General features: G+C 44.7%; 1 protein-coding gene across 2 annotated transcripts in view; it reads left to right on the top strand.

The window, feature by feature from the left end:
- The window catches only part of LOC147176366 (solute carrier family 66 member 2), a 63,678-nt gene that overhangs the window by 37,174 nt on the left and 14,176 nt on the right, over positions 1–12,328 (top strand). The gene's annotated exons all lie outside the window — the stretch shown is intronic.

Below are 12,328 nucleotides of genomic sequence, written 5' to 3'. Positions count from 1 at the left end.
TGTTGGCAGAACTAGAAAACTCAACATTTGATCTCCAAACGGGCAGTGAGGAAAAGTGAAGGAACATCATCTCGTGTTCTGTGGTGTATCAAGGAAATTTGGGCGATTTGGCGGTCATTCAAACCCACATTCTGACATCCAAGCATGTCTTGATCAGTGGGAAGTGGGTCTGAGGAGTGAAAGCAGGATGAGGATGCAGAAGAAAAGCAACGTGCAAGGATAACATGAGGGAAACATTTGAAACAAATTCTGTTGTTCGAGTTTAGTTGTTAAAAATGCTTATTAAAACTAAAATTGCCCCTCCATGAGTCATCACCTTATCGTGGTGGAGGGGTTTGCGTGTCCCAATGAGCCTGGGAGCTATGTTGTCCGGGGCTTCATGCCCCTGGTAGGGCCACCCATGGCAAACAGGTCCTAAGTGAGGGACCAGACAAAGCATGGCTCAAATGACCCCAATGATGAACACGAACTTTGGATTTTCGTTTCCCTTGCCCGGACGCGGGTCACCGGGGCCCCCCTCTGGAGCTAGGCCTGGAGGTGAGGCTCAAAGGCGAGCGTCTGGTGGCCGGGCCTACACCCATGGGGCCCGCCCGGCCGGGCACAGCCCGAAAAGGCAATATGGGTCCCCCTTCCCATGGGCTCACCACCGGTGGAAGGGGCCAAAGGGGTCAGGTGCACAGTGAGTTGGGTGGCAGCCAAAAGCGGGGGCCTTGGCGGTCCGACCCTCGGCTACTGAAGCTAGTTCTGGGGACATGGAATGTCACCTCTCTGACAGGGAAGGAGCCCGAGCTGGTGTGCGAGGCTGAGAAGTTCCGGCTAGATATAGTCTGACTCACCTCCACACACGGCTTGGGTTCTGGTATCAATCCTCTCGAGAGGGGCTGGACCCTCTTTCACTCTGGAGTTGCCCACGGTGAGAGGCGCAGAGCAGGTGTGGGCATACTCATTGCCCCCCGGCTAGGCGCCTGTGCGTTGGGGTTTACCCCGGTGAACGAGAGGGTAGCCTCCCTCCGCCTACGGGTGGGGAGACGGGTCCTGACTGTTGTTTGTGCTTATGCACCGAACGGCAGCTCAGAGTACCCACCCTTTCTGGAGTCCTTGGAGGGTGTGCTGGAGAGCGCTCCCCCGGGGGACTCCCTCGTTCTACTGGGGGACTTCAACGCTCACGTGGGTAATGACAGTGAGACCTGGAGGGGCATGATTGGGAGGAACGGCCCCCCCGATCAAAACCCGAGCGGTGTTTTGTTGTTGGACTTGTGCTCGCCACGGACTGACCATAACGAACACCATGTTCAAGCACAAGGGTGTCCATATGTGCACTTGGCACCAGGACACCCTAGGCCGCAGTTCGATGATCGACTTTGTAGTCGTGTCATCGGATTTGCGGCCGTATGTGTTGGACACTCGGGTTAAGAGAGGGGCGGAGCTGTCAACTGATCACCACCTGGTGGTGTGTTGGCTCCGATGGCGGGGTAAGATGCTGGTCCGACCAGGCAGGCCCAAACGAATTGTGAGGGTCTGCTGGGAACGTCTGGCAGAATCCCCTGTCAGAAAGAGTTTCAACGCCCACCTCCGGCAGAGCTTCTCCATTGTCCCGGGGGAGGCGGGGGACGTTGAATCCGAGTGGACCATGTTCCGCGCTTCCATTGTTGAAGCGGCCGATCTGAGCTGTGGCTGTAAGGTGGTTGGTGCCTGTCGGGGCGGCAATCCTCTAACCCGCTGGTGGACACCAGTGGTAAGGGATTCCGTCAAGCTGAAGAAGGAGTCCTATTGGGCCTTTTTGGCCTGTGGGACTCCGGAGCCTGCTGACAGGTACCGGCTGGCCAAGCGGAATGCGGCTTCGGTAGTCGCTGAGGCAAAAACTCGGACATGGGAGGAGTTCGGTGAGGCCATGGAGAACGACTTCCGGACGGTTTCGAGGAAATTCTGGTCCACCATCCGGCGTCTCAGGAGGGGAAAGCAGTGCGCCATTAACACTGTGTATAGTGGAGATGGGGTGCTGTTGACCTCGACTCGGGACGTCGTGAATCGGTGGGGAGAATACTTCGAAGACCTCCTCAATTTCACCGACACGCCTTCCTTTGAGGAAGCAGGGTCTGGGGACTCTGAGGTGGGCCCCCTATCTCTGGGGTCGAAGTCACTGAAGTGGTTGGAAAGCTTCTCGGTGGCAGGGCCTCGGGGGTGGATGAGGTTAGGAGTTCCTAAAGGCTCTGGATGTTGTGGGGCTGTCGTGGTTGACACGTCTCTACAACATCGCGTGGACATCAGGGACAGTGCCTCTGGATTGGCAGACCGGGGTGGTGGTTCCCCTTTTTAAGAATGGGGACTGGAGGGTGTGTTCCAACTTTAGAGGGATCACACTCCTCAGTCTCCCAGGTAAGGTCTATTCGGGGGTGCTGGAGAGGAGGGTCCGTCGGGAAGTTGAATCTTGGATTCAGGAGGAGCAGTGTGGTTTTTGTCCCGGCCGTGGAACAGTGGACCAGCTCTACACCCTCAGCAGGATCCTTGAGGGTGCATCGGAGTTCGCCCAACCAGTCCACATGTGCTTTGTGGACTTGGAGAAGGCGTTTGACCGTGTCCCTCTGGGAGTCCTGTGGGGGGTGCTTCGGGAGTATGGGGTACCGGGCACCCTGATACGGGCTATTCGGTCCCTGTACGACCAATGTCAGAGTTTGGTCCGCATTGCCGGCAGTAAGTCGAATTTGTTTCCTGTGAGGGTTGGACTCCGCCAAGGTTGCCCTTTGTCACCGATTCTGTTCATAACTTTTATGGACAGAATTTCTAGGCGCAGCCGGAGTGTTGAGAGGGTCCGGTTTGGTGGCCTCAACATTGCATCTCTGCTTTTTGCAGATGATGTGGTGCTGTTGGCTTCTTCAAGCCGTGATCTCCAGCTCTCGCTGGAGCGGTTCACAGCCGAGTGTGAAGCGGTTGGGATGAAGATCAGCACCTCCAAATCCGAGACCATGGTCCTCAGTCGGAAAAGGGTGTAGTGCCCTCTCCGGGTCGGGTATGAGATCCTGCCCCAAATGGAGGAGTTCAAGTATCTTGGGGTCTTGTTCACGAGTGAGGGTAGGTTAGAGCGGGAGATCGACAGACGGATCGGTGCAGCGTCTGCAGTGATGCGGACGCTGTATCGGTCCGTTGTGGTGAAGAAGGAGCTGAGCCGAAAGGCAAAGCTCTCGATTTACCGGTCGATCTACGTTCCTGCCCTCACCTATGGTCACGAGCTGTGGGTCGTGACCGAAAGAACAAGATCCCGGATACAAGTGGCCGAAATGAGTTTCCTCCGCAGGGTAGCCGGGCTCTCCCTTAGAGATAGGGTGAGAAGCTCGTTCATCCGGGAGGGACTCAGCGTCGAGCCGCTACTCCTCCACGTTCAGAGGAACCAGTTGAGGTGGCTCGGGCATCTGGTTCGGATGCCTCCTGGGCGCCTCCCTGAGGAGGTGTTCCGGGCATGTCCTACCGGCGGGAGGCCCCGGGGACGACCCAGGACACGCTGGAGAGACTACGTCTCACGGCTGGCTTAGGAACGCCTTGGGATCCCGTCGGAGGAGCTGGCTGAAGTGGCTGGGGAGAGGGAAGTCTGGGCTTCCCTGCTAAAGCTGCTGCCCCCGCGACCCAACCGGAATTGAAGACGGAACGGAACGGAAAACTAAAATTGGCGTGCTGATTCCAAAATTGCTGTCAGTTTTTTTTTTTGTAGCATATCGGGTGGGTTTCTCCACAACTCACACTCCAGATAAACTAGTAAAAAAAGCTGATTAGTGGCAGTGTGGTGAGAGGTGTGTGCAGCTTTCAATTGGTCAGTACTATTGACATCTGCAATCAGAAAGCTAGCATAGTATGAATTTACAGTATTAGTGCTGGCTTCTCTCTTAACCTTGTAACCAGCTCAATTTCGTTTTTACGACGGTGTATTAGGGCCACGTATAAATATATATATTTTTAGAGGGCGAGGCCAATATTCCGAGAAAAAAACTCGCAAATTTGCCACTTTACAAACTCGCAAATTTGCGACTTAATATAGTGGCAGATTTGCGAAAAAAAAAAAAAACTTACACAAAATACACGTAGCGTACTACTCGACTGTTTGTGCCAATACTTTTCGGTCCAGTTTCCAAAAAAGGAGATAGCCTAATCATGTTAAGCATCCGCTCTTTGAACCGTTGTGTACGGCCACTGGCCAGCGACAAAGATGCCTCACTTTGCAAAGGTCCACACCCGGAGGATCAAGCATTTAAGTTAATTTGTTAAAATGTATATTTACTTGTACATTTATGTTTCCAGAATAATTATTTACACGTTCATACAATTTGGTATGTTTTTTGTACAAGTATCTAAATTGATGTGACGAATCTGCTGTTCTCCGTCATTCACTAGCATTTGCCTAAAGTATGCTAGCATCTGATGGGTTAGTGTGAGTCAGCTGATAGAGGATCAGGAAGTGTGTCGCTCAAGCTGCGGCGAATGACGAGTAAAGTTTCAATTTAAGAATGAATCTGTCTCCAACCTGCCTTTTCATTTTATAAACATTATCCCATTAACCATCAACCAATCCTCACATGATTAGACTATAGCTACGCTACATGTATTCCTCATAAGTTTCTCAGTTTTTTTCTCGCAAATTTGCTACTTTATAAAGTGGCAAATTTGCAAGTTTTTTTCTTGGAATATTGCCTCCGTCCTCTAAAAAAATATATTTATACCTGGCCCTAATACGCCGTCGTACGTTTTACTCTGTTTTTAATGCTTTAATGCTGTTTATTTAAAAAAAAAAGTTTCTAAAGCTTGTAAATATTTTTTTCTTAGTGTTTTATTACATACATGCACATTTCTTTCTCCCCTCACCAAAAAGAAGTATGTCTAAGTATGCTTGAAGTATACTCAAAATTAGCAGAGTATGCTTACAGTTTACTTTTCTTGTACTTTTTGGAAGTATACTAATTAATATTAAATATACTAAAATATATACTAACATTTTACATACTGTAGTTCAGTAGTGCCTAAGTCCGGTCCTTGAGAGCCTACTTTTAAGTGTACTAAAATGTTCCAATTTAGTCCCAATGAGTTTACTTAAAGTTTACTTTTACTACAAGAATAAGTACACTCGAAAAATAAACTTAGGTATACTTAAGTATACTCTATATTATGTACTTAAAGTATACTACTTTTTGGTAAGGGTCTCTTTCTTTTTTATAGATACAGCAAACCGTGATCCTATAGCTCAAAAAGTTGACATGATAGAGAAAAACTTAGATCAGTTTTGGATTCTGCACCCAAATATTTGTTAACAGCTGTCAGACCTAACTCAACAAAAATTGTGTTCCCTATGTACATGTTTTCTTTACGCTACACCATCTTGGAATTGTTTTTGATGTAATGAAAAGTGGGCTTTGGAAACTTAGACCTATTTTAGGCTACCGGTAATTGGTAGGGGGTGAATTTGAGTGTTTGTTGAAAGGTGCGCTGCGGCGACTGGCTGTGACCAGTCCAGTGTGTACTCCTTTCACCCAGTCAGCTTGGATAAACTCTAGCTCACCCGCCATCCTAATGAAGATTAGAAGTATAGACAGGGATGGATGCTATAGATCAGAGGTGAGCATCGAGGGCTGAAGTCCTGCAGGTTTTGCATGTTGCCCTTCTCCAACACAGCTGATATATGATCAGCTTATCAGCAAGCATTGCATAAGCCTGATAACGATCCTGTTGATTGGAATCAGCCTGTGTTGGAAGTGAGAAACCTGCGTGCGTGCGTGCGTGCGTGTGTGTGTGTGTGTGTGTGTGTGTGTGTGTGTGTGTGTGTGTGTGTGTGTGTGTGTGTGTGTGGGTGGGTGTGTGTGTGTGTGTGTGTGTGTGTGTGTGTGTGTGTGTGTGTGTGTGTGTGTGTGTGTGTGTGTGTGTGTGTGTGTGTCCGTGTGTGCGTGCGTGTGAGTTTGTGCTCATTAATTCACCTGAAACTATTAAATTATTAATTACTATTGAAAAACCCATACCCTTTACCTAAATCAAAGACTTCAGAATCCCGCTAGAGTGGTGAAGTTGTCAGGAGACCTGAGGAAGGATCAAAGAAAAGAAAGAAAAGTGAAATCCAACACCGACCAGACACCACCTACTACCCACAGGGTTACAAACCAGAATTTTTCACCAACCCCAGAAACATCTAAATTCCAACAAATTAGGGAGACCTCAAGAGACTAAAAGAAAGACTGAAGAAAAGAAGGAAGGATAGATGAAACAGAGTGAGAGCCACAGACATCAGCCTCCACCGATTTAGCGACCAGAGGAACAAGCAGATTGTGTTTGAATTTCTGTAGACGCTGGTGTGGTGGATCTGGCATGCATGAGACCCTCCGCCAAAGAAGGGAGCCGTTGACTCTGGACAGGACAGGGCAAACACAGCCCCCCAGGGCCCCCCAGGCCACGGCAGCGCAGCACCCCCCAAGAGACCCAGGAAATGGCCGAGACGCAGCGGCCACCCAGCAGCCAACAGAGGGGCAGAGCCGCCCACGCCCGGCCAGGAGGGACAGCAGCACCTAGAAAGTTAAAATGTGATTTATGAGGTTAGACCATTGGTCGATATTCTCAGTTTTTTTTTTCTAGTTAACAAGAATAGTTTTTTTGGCGATAGCAAGGGCTACGTAGATTGAAATTGTTTACGTGGTAAGTCAGTTGTTGTTAGGTCACCTAGCAAACACATGCTTGGAGATAAAGATATCCTACAGTCCAAGATAGCAGAAAGTTATTTCGAAATAAAACGATTGATTGTTAAGTTGAAAGTCGTGGTTATGCCATATGGGAGAAAGCCTGAATGGCTCCAATTGGGATTTTGTAATTTCTAGTGCCTTCCACCAGGCGGTCAGGGTGGAGGAAATCTTAGGGTTTTTTTTTAAACAATGGTGTCGTTTAATTGATGTTGTAATCAAGAGTAAATCTGAAAGTCTGAGGTTGTTGCAATCCTTCTGTTCTAGTTCCAGCCAACAGCTGGTATCTCTGTTAGGTTGAAGGTTATCTCATTGAATGAGATATTGTCGCTGGTTGAGGTATTTTTCTGGCTTTAATAAAAGTTGAATTGCTGCTGTATTCATGTGTTGACATATGTAACCATTAGTTTTCATTTCTGTTACTACTCTTAAGAATAGTGGAGCAAGCATTGACCAAAGGTGCTTAAAAAATACGGCCGGATAACCATCCGGGCTGGGTGCTCTTCCATTAGGCATACTATCTAGAGCACTGTACAGCTCATTTATAGTCAGTAAGATATCTTAATATTCAGTAGATAACTGAGGCATATTTAAGCTACTGAGGAATGCCTCAATATGCTCAGAGTTTGGCTTGTTAGTTTATGAGTATAGGTTGCGATAATAGTTAGAAAATATATGATTAATTTCTTCTGGTAATTGTGTGCACTCCTTTAATAGCCGTTATAAGAAATTTAACTGATTTGTTATTATATTCAAAGTTGTTGTATCGTAATTGTTGTATTATAAACTCCATCTTTTTGGATAACATATCGTTTAACTGTATTTTTGTATTTTGTATTATCACAAATTTAATCTCTACTTCAAACAGCCAAGAGGGGAAGCAGCTACTGTAAATAAATTTGACTCCCAGTCCTGCTTTTATGTGAAGCGAATGCAAAAGTTTCATTATGAGTAAAAAAACAACAAAATTTCATACTAACAGCTATTCCAGTGAGCCGTATATATGTGTTTCGACTGCCAACAAATAGCTTCATGAATGAGTCAGGTACCAGCGCTAGCTAGCTAGCTAGCATGGCAAGCAATGCTGAGTGAGTGATTACGCTAATTTTAATGGTTAGACTAAAGCACCGGATAAACAACAAATCAAGGGTTGCTTTTAGATAAATATAAGATATAACTAAAACAGAAACGTTTAAAAAAAAAAGATGCTTACCTCGATGCTGGTGGCGACTGTAGGAGCCAGGAAGAATCAGACGGACATTGTCACCCCCCCCCCCCCCCCCCCCATTCCTAGCTGACCAATGAACGTTGTTGCAGCGGCTTCCAAACTGACCAATGAAAAGGCTTCTATCATCAGTTGAGCGGAGGGCCCCGCCCACACAAGACAAAACAAGTTTTGCAACCGCAAAACAGGTTCGCAACTGCAAAACAGACTTGCAACCAAAAGTCAGGAGTTGCAAACAAAACTTAAAAGCTTGCTTGCAAAAGTAAAAAAATAAATCCATACAAATACATTAATTTTGTCTGCAAATTGTTTTTGGTTTTTTGAAATGGAAAAAAAATGAGGTTGCAAATCCCCTTTTTGTTTGATTAAAGTTTTTTTTTTATTGCAAATCCTTTTTTTAAAATTGAAAATAAAGGCACAAATTTCTCTATACAAGAGCAACATCTAGAGTAACTTTCTAAATGCCACTCAGACCCATCTTGTACATGAGTCCACCCAAGCTGAGCCCAAGAGCTAGCAGTCATCCTGAAGGCCCCAATCAATATTTTTCACAATTAATGGCTTGCCTGCATGTGGTGCAGCACTTCTTAGTACATAGTTAGACCTCCCTCAGTTTGTTCATAGCTCACTCATGCCCCATCACTCTAACTCTCAGGGTGGTTTTATGGTTCACCTTTCTCGAGATTTATAGTTCCATACACTACACAACATCTCTTTTCACAGCTACCCCTCAAGTATCCAGTTCACCATCTTACCCTTTCCTTTCTTCGCTCAGTTGAAGGTGTCAGGTCAGGACCGATCAATGCAACTTGACCCGGCTACGCATTGGGGTTTGTGTGTGCGTGTGTGTGAAAACTGTTTTAATATGTAATTTGTTTGTTTTTGTTTTTATTTTTTCATTTTTCCTTTCAGACAATCATAGAGACAATTCACAAAATTACTTTTCACATACAATTATACCCGAAAAAAAAAAAGGCTGACGGGATGAAGCCGAAGCTTATTAATTCCCGTTCTTCATTTTATAGTTTGCTTGTCTCTCGTGCAAATAAAAGTAAACACTGCTGGTTGATGACTGATGCGTGTGTGTTAAAATAAGCTGTGGTAGCCACTTACTCGGTCTTCTCAATCAATACCATAATCACTTCCTCTCTGTGTGCATACAAAGCATCACTCTCAAAATTAAATAATTTGTTCTCAAAGTCTTTCATCAGTTGTCAGCACAACCCCATCAAGGCCTACTATAAATGCGACCTCTGTCACATAATGCTGTGTGAGACTAAGCATGATAAAGAGTAAAATCATGTGGGAATTCGATGCATGCCCGCTAAATATATATGACCCGCAAATAGTGTTTGGTCCCCTTTCTACTGCATTGCAATTGAGACTATACTTGTACGGGTGACCTGCCGGGGTGGCCTGCCCGCTGTAATTACAATGTTAATGAGTTAATGATAATTAAGTTTATTAATTATCATTAATAATAATGGTCCCGTTGTCTCTTGAGCAATGAAATCACCAAAAGGGAGAGGAGTAATTTAGGAGGATTAAAGAAGGTCTGCAGAGTTTGGCATCATAGTTGGAATGGCTACTGAGATCAAGTAGACACTACAATGGGTAATCAAGAATGGTATGACTATGGTATGAGTAAACCCAAACGATTGTAATGTGAGCCGATTTTCCACCAACTCTTGTATATTACAGATTTTTTTTTTTCATTTTGATCCATATATTAGTAAATGAAAATTTAAATAACCCGAATATGCTCTTATTAAATCCGAATAAGACCCCTGGGTTACTCCTTTCATAACCAGAATTCTTGCTCATATAAACGCATTCGGAATACCTCGATCGATTGAGGCAATGTTTTTTTTGCTGTGCAGTTGCTTGCTAATTTCTTCTTGGTCTTCCTTTCTTCTTCTTTGCTTATTTGATTTGCAAGGAATCTTGGTCTATGTCGTCACGACTAGTATGTGCAGCTCTGTCCTACTTGCTAAAGGAGCCTGCCTTAAATACATTGATTTCTCCTCTGCGTTCTCACGTTATTTTGTGTCTGTACGATGAAAATGCCACATTTTGTGCCTATATACACATAAATTAAATACAAGTATATAAGTTAGTGCATCTGGCGTGTAACCCACCGGAAATACTCAAACATGACGCTCTTGCAGCAAAGAACCACACTTCTGAGCATTTCCGTAAAATTGTCCGGAAGTCGTTTTCCATGGCCTTGCCGAACTTCTCCCATGCCCAGTGATCGTCGAAGCTGTGTTCCGCTTGGCCATTTCATAAAATAAATGAGGGGGGGAAATCTGCTTCCAACGTGTTCAGTATGCAGTATGATGGTAAATTGCTGTACATAGCAAGTGATATATTTCAATTCTAAATTCAGGTATAAGTTAGCTCTATATAAGATTTAAGAAAGTATGGAGAAGCAAAAATAACAGGAGACAGATTTCTGTTGTTTACCTGTTTGGAGTAGCTACAGTAAAAGCATGTTTACCCCAAAAGTTTAAATTGTTAAAGTCGCAGACAATCAGTAATAATACTATGCGCTATAAACAAGTGCTCCTCTGGCAGCCTTGGTAGGAGGAAGATAAAGCAGACTGATACTGACATGATAGGAACTGGAGGTAGAGGACAATGAAGGCAGGCGGCAAGTGTTGAAGATAATGAAGTTTGTTTTGTTATCAACGGTCATCTCTTGCTTAAGACTGTTATCACACTTGTAACCTGTCACTAAATGCCCATTAAAGAGGCTAGTTACAAACATTTGAAAAGAAAAAAAATAGGTCTAAATGTAGTAATAATAGCTGCCTTTTTTTTTTTTAACGACTCACTTCCCCCTCACCTCCATTTTAGAGATCCGGTCTGTGTTACTCTGTTTGCATTTTTGTTGATGTGATGTGCAATTCCACAAACAACTATGTTGTGATTGGTTTGTTACACGCTCCAACTCCTACGCATTGTGGCCCCCAATGGAGGAAAAGGCTTAATACTAGTCTTGTGGACTAAATAGTGTTAAAGGTCCTTATTTTAAAGTGCAATTACAGTACTTGACTAAGCCTGTCACTGGCAACCCATAACAATGCTAGAGAACTCATTATGTGAATGCAGAGGGAGCATTCTCCCAATCGTAGTATTGCAGGAAGACCACTGCTCTTACTAAGCAATCAGAAAGCTCTGATCTAAGCAACCAATCAGAAAGCTCTGATGTCATCATTGACTTATAAGGGGTGTATTTGTATGGTTTCTGGGTATTGCATTGATATGTGATGACTTTTTCATGACCATTATGTATATTAGATTATTATATTAACAATATAGACTCAACAGCAGTATCTTGAAATTTGTGTTATCTATATTTACTAATATTTCTCACGGTTTACCGTTTTACCTAATTGTAGCAAGTAGCCAGCATATCTCCTTTTCACATGCTTTGTCTGGACCGACATCCTATATGGAGCATAATTGTATCGTAATTTCCTTGCCAAAGCTTCCGTTCCTTGCCAGTGCCTTAAGGGACCCCAGGGGAGAAATGGGAGTTTGACATGGCTCTGCAAGGACAGCCCAAGGATAGTACAGTCCATACATCCCTGTGGTCATTAGGCTGCTTCCCAACCCATATAGACTCATCATCCGTATCATTCTTATCTTTTTCTCTGGCGGTTTCCTGGCTGTGCCACTGCACACCGGATAGAAGCTGTCCTCGGACTATCCTTTCTCCCCCACCTCTGTAATACCCCCAGAATATATCTCCTTGATGACTGATGGGCTTTCTTCCTCCCGGGCTCAGTCAGCTCTAATAAAAAGTATAAACTCATGTTCTATTCATGTCAATGGGTATTCACTCTCAGGGGATTGTGGTGGAGAAGAGAAAGAGCAGAGCTGGTGGAGCAGAAGTGTGCTAAGACAATTGTGTGTGAAGGGTAACAAAGTAAAGGAACATGACATTAAGTGAGTCCAGACAGACACAGAATGTAAAGAAAGGAAGGGGCGCTTGAATATTACAAAGATGAAGCGAAACAAGGGATGAGATACAATTAAGATGACATCAAGTGTGTGTGGGGGGAGGGGGGGGCATAATGCGAAGCTGTGATGCAAGATAAAGAACATGTTTCATACTCATTCTGGAGTGTTTCCTTCTGTCTGCTGTGCTTGCATAAGGCTGCTTGCACTGCAGATTACTGTAGGCTCTTCTCATGCAGCTTGTGGATAAATTAGAGTACGATCCATCTATACTGTATGGCAATTGTTAGCAAACAAATGTCTATTATTTTATATATATAGGAGCCGTGCAAATGCGGTGTTGTTGTTGATTATGTTGTCATGTTAACCGTTTGACCTTGAGAGCAGGTATATTGGATTCTTAATCCTTTACCTGCAGTTTCTTTACAATAGTAAT

This window comes from Leptonotus elevatus, chromosome 4 (assembly GCF_054856555.1).
Source record: "Leptonotus elevatus isolate MCC_2025b chromosome 4, RoL_Lele_1.0, whole genome shotgun sequence".
Taxonomy (NCBI): domain Eukaryota; kingdom Metazoa; phylum Chordata; class Actinopteri; order Syngnathiformes; family Syngnathidae; genus Leptonotus; species Leptonotus elevatus.
The sequence above is the reverse complement of the archived record's forward strand: the minus strand, read 5'-3'. Positions and strand labels throughout refer to the sequence as shown.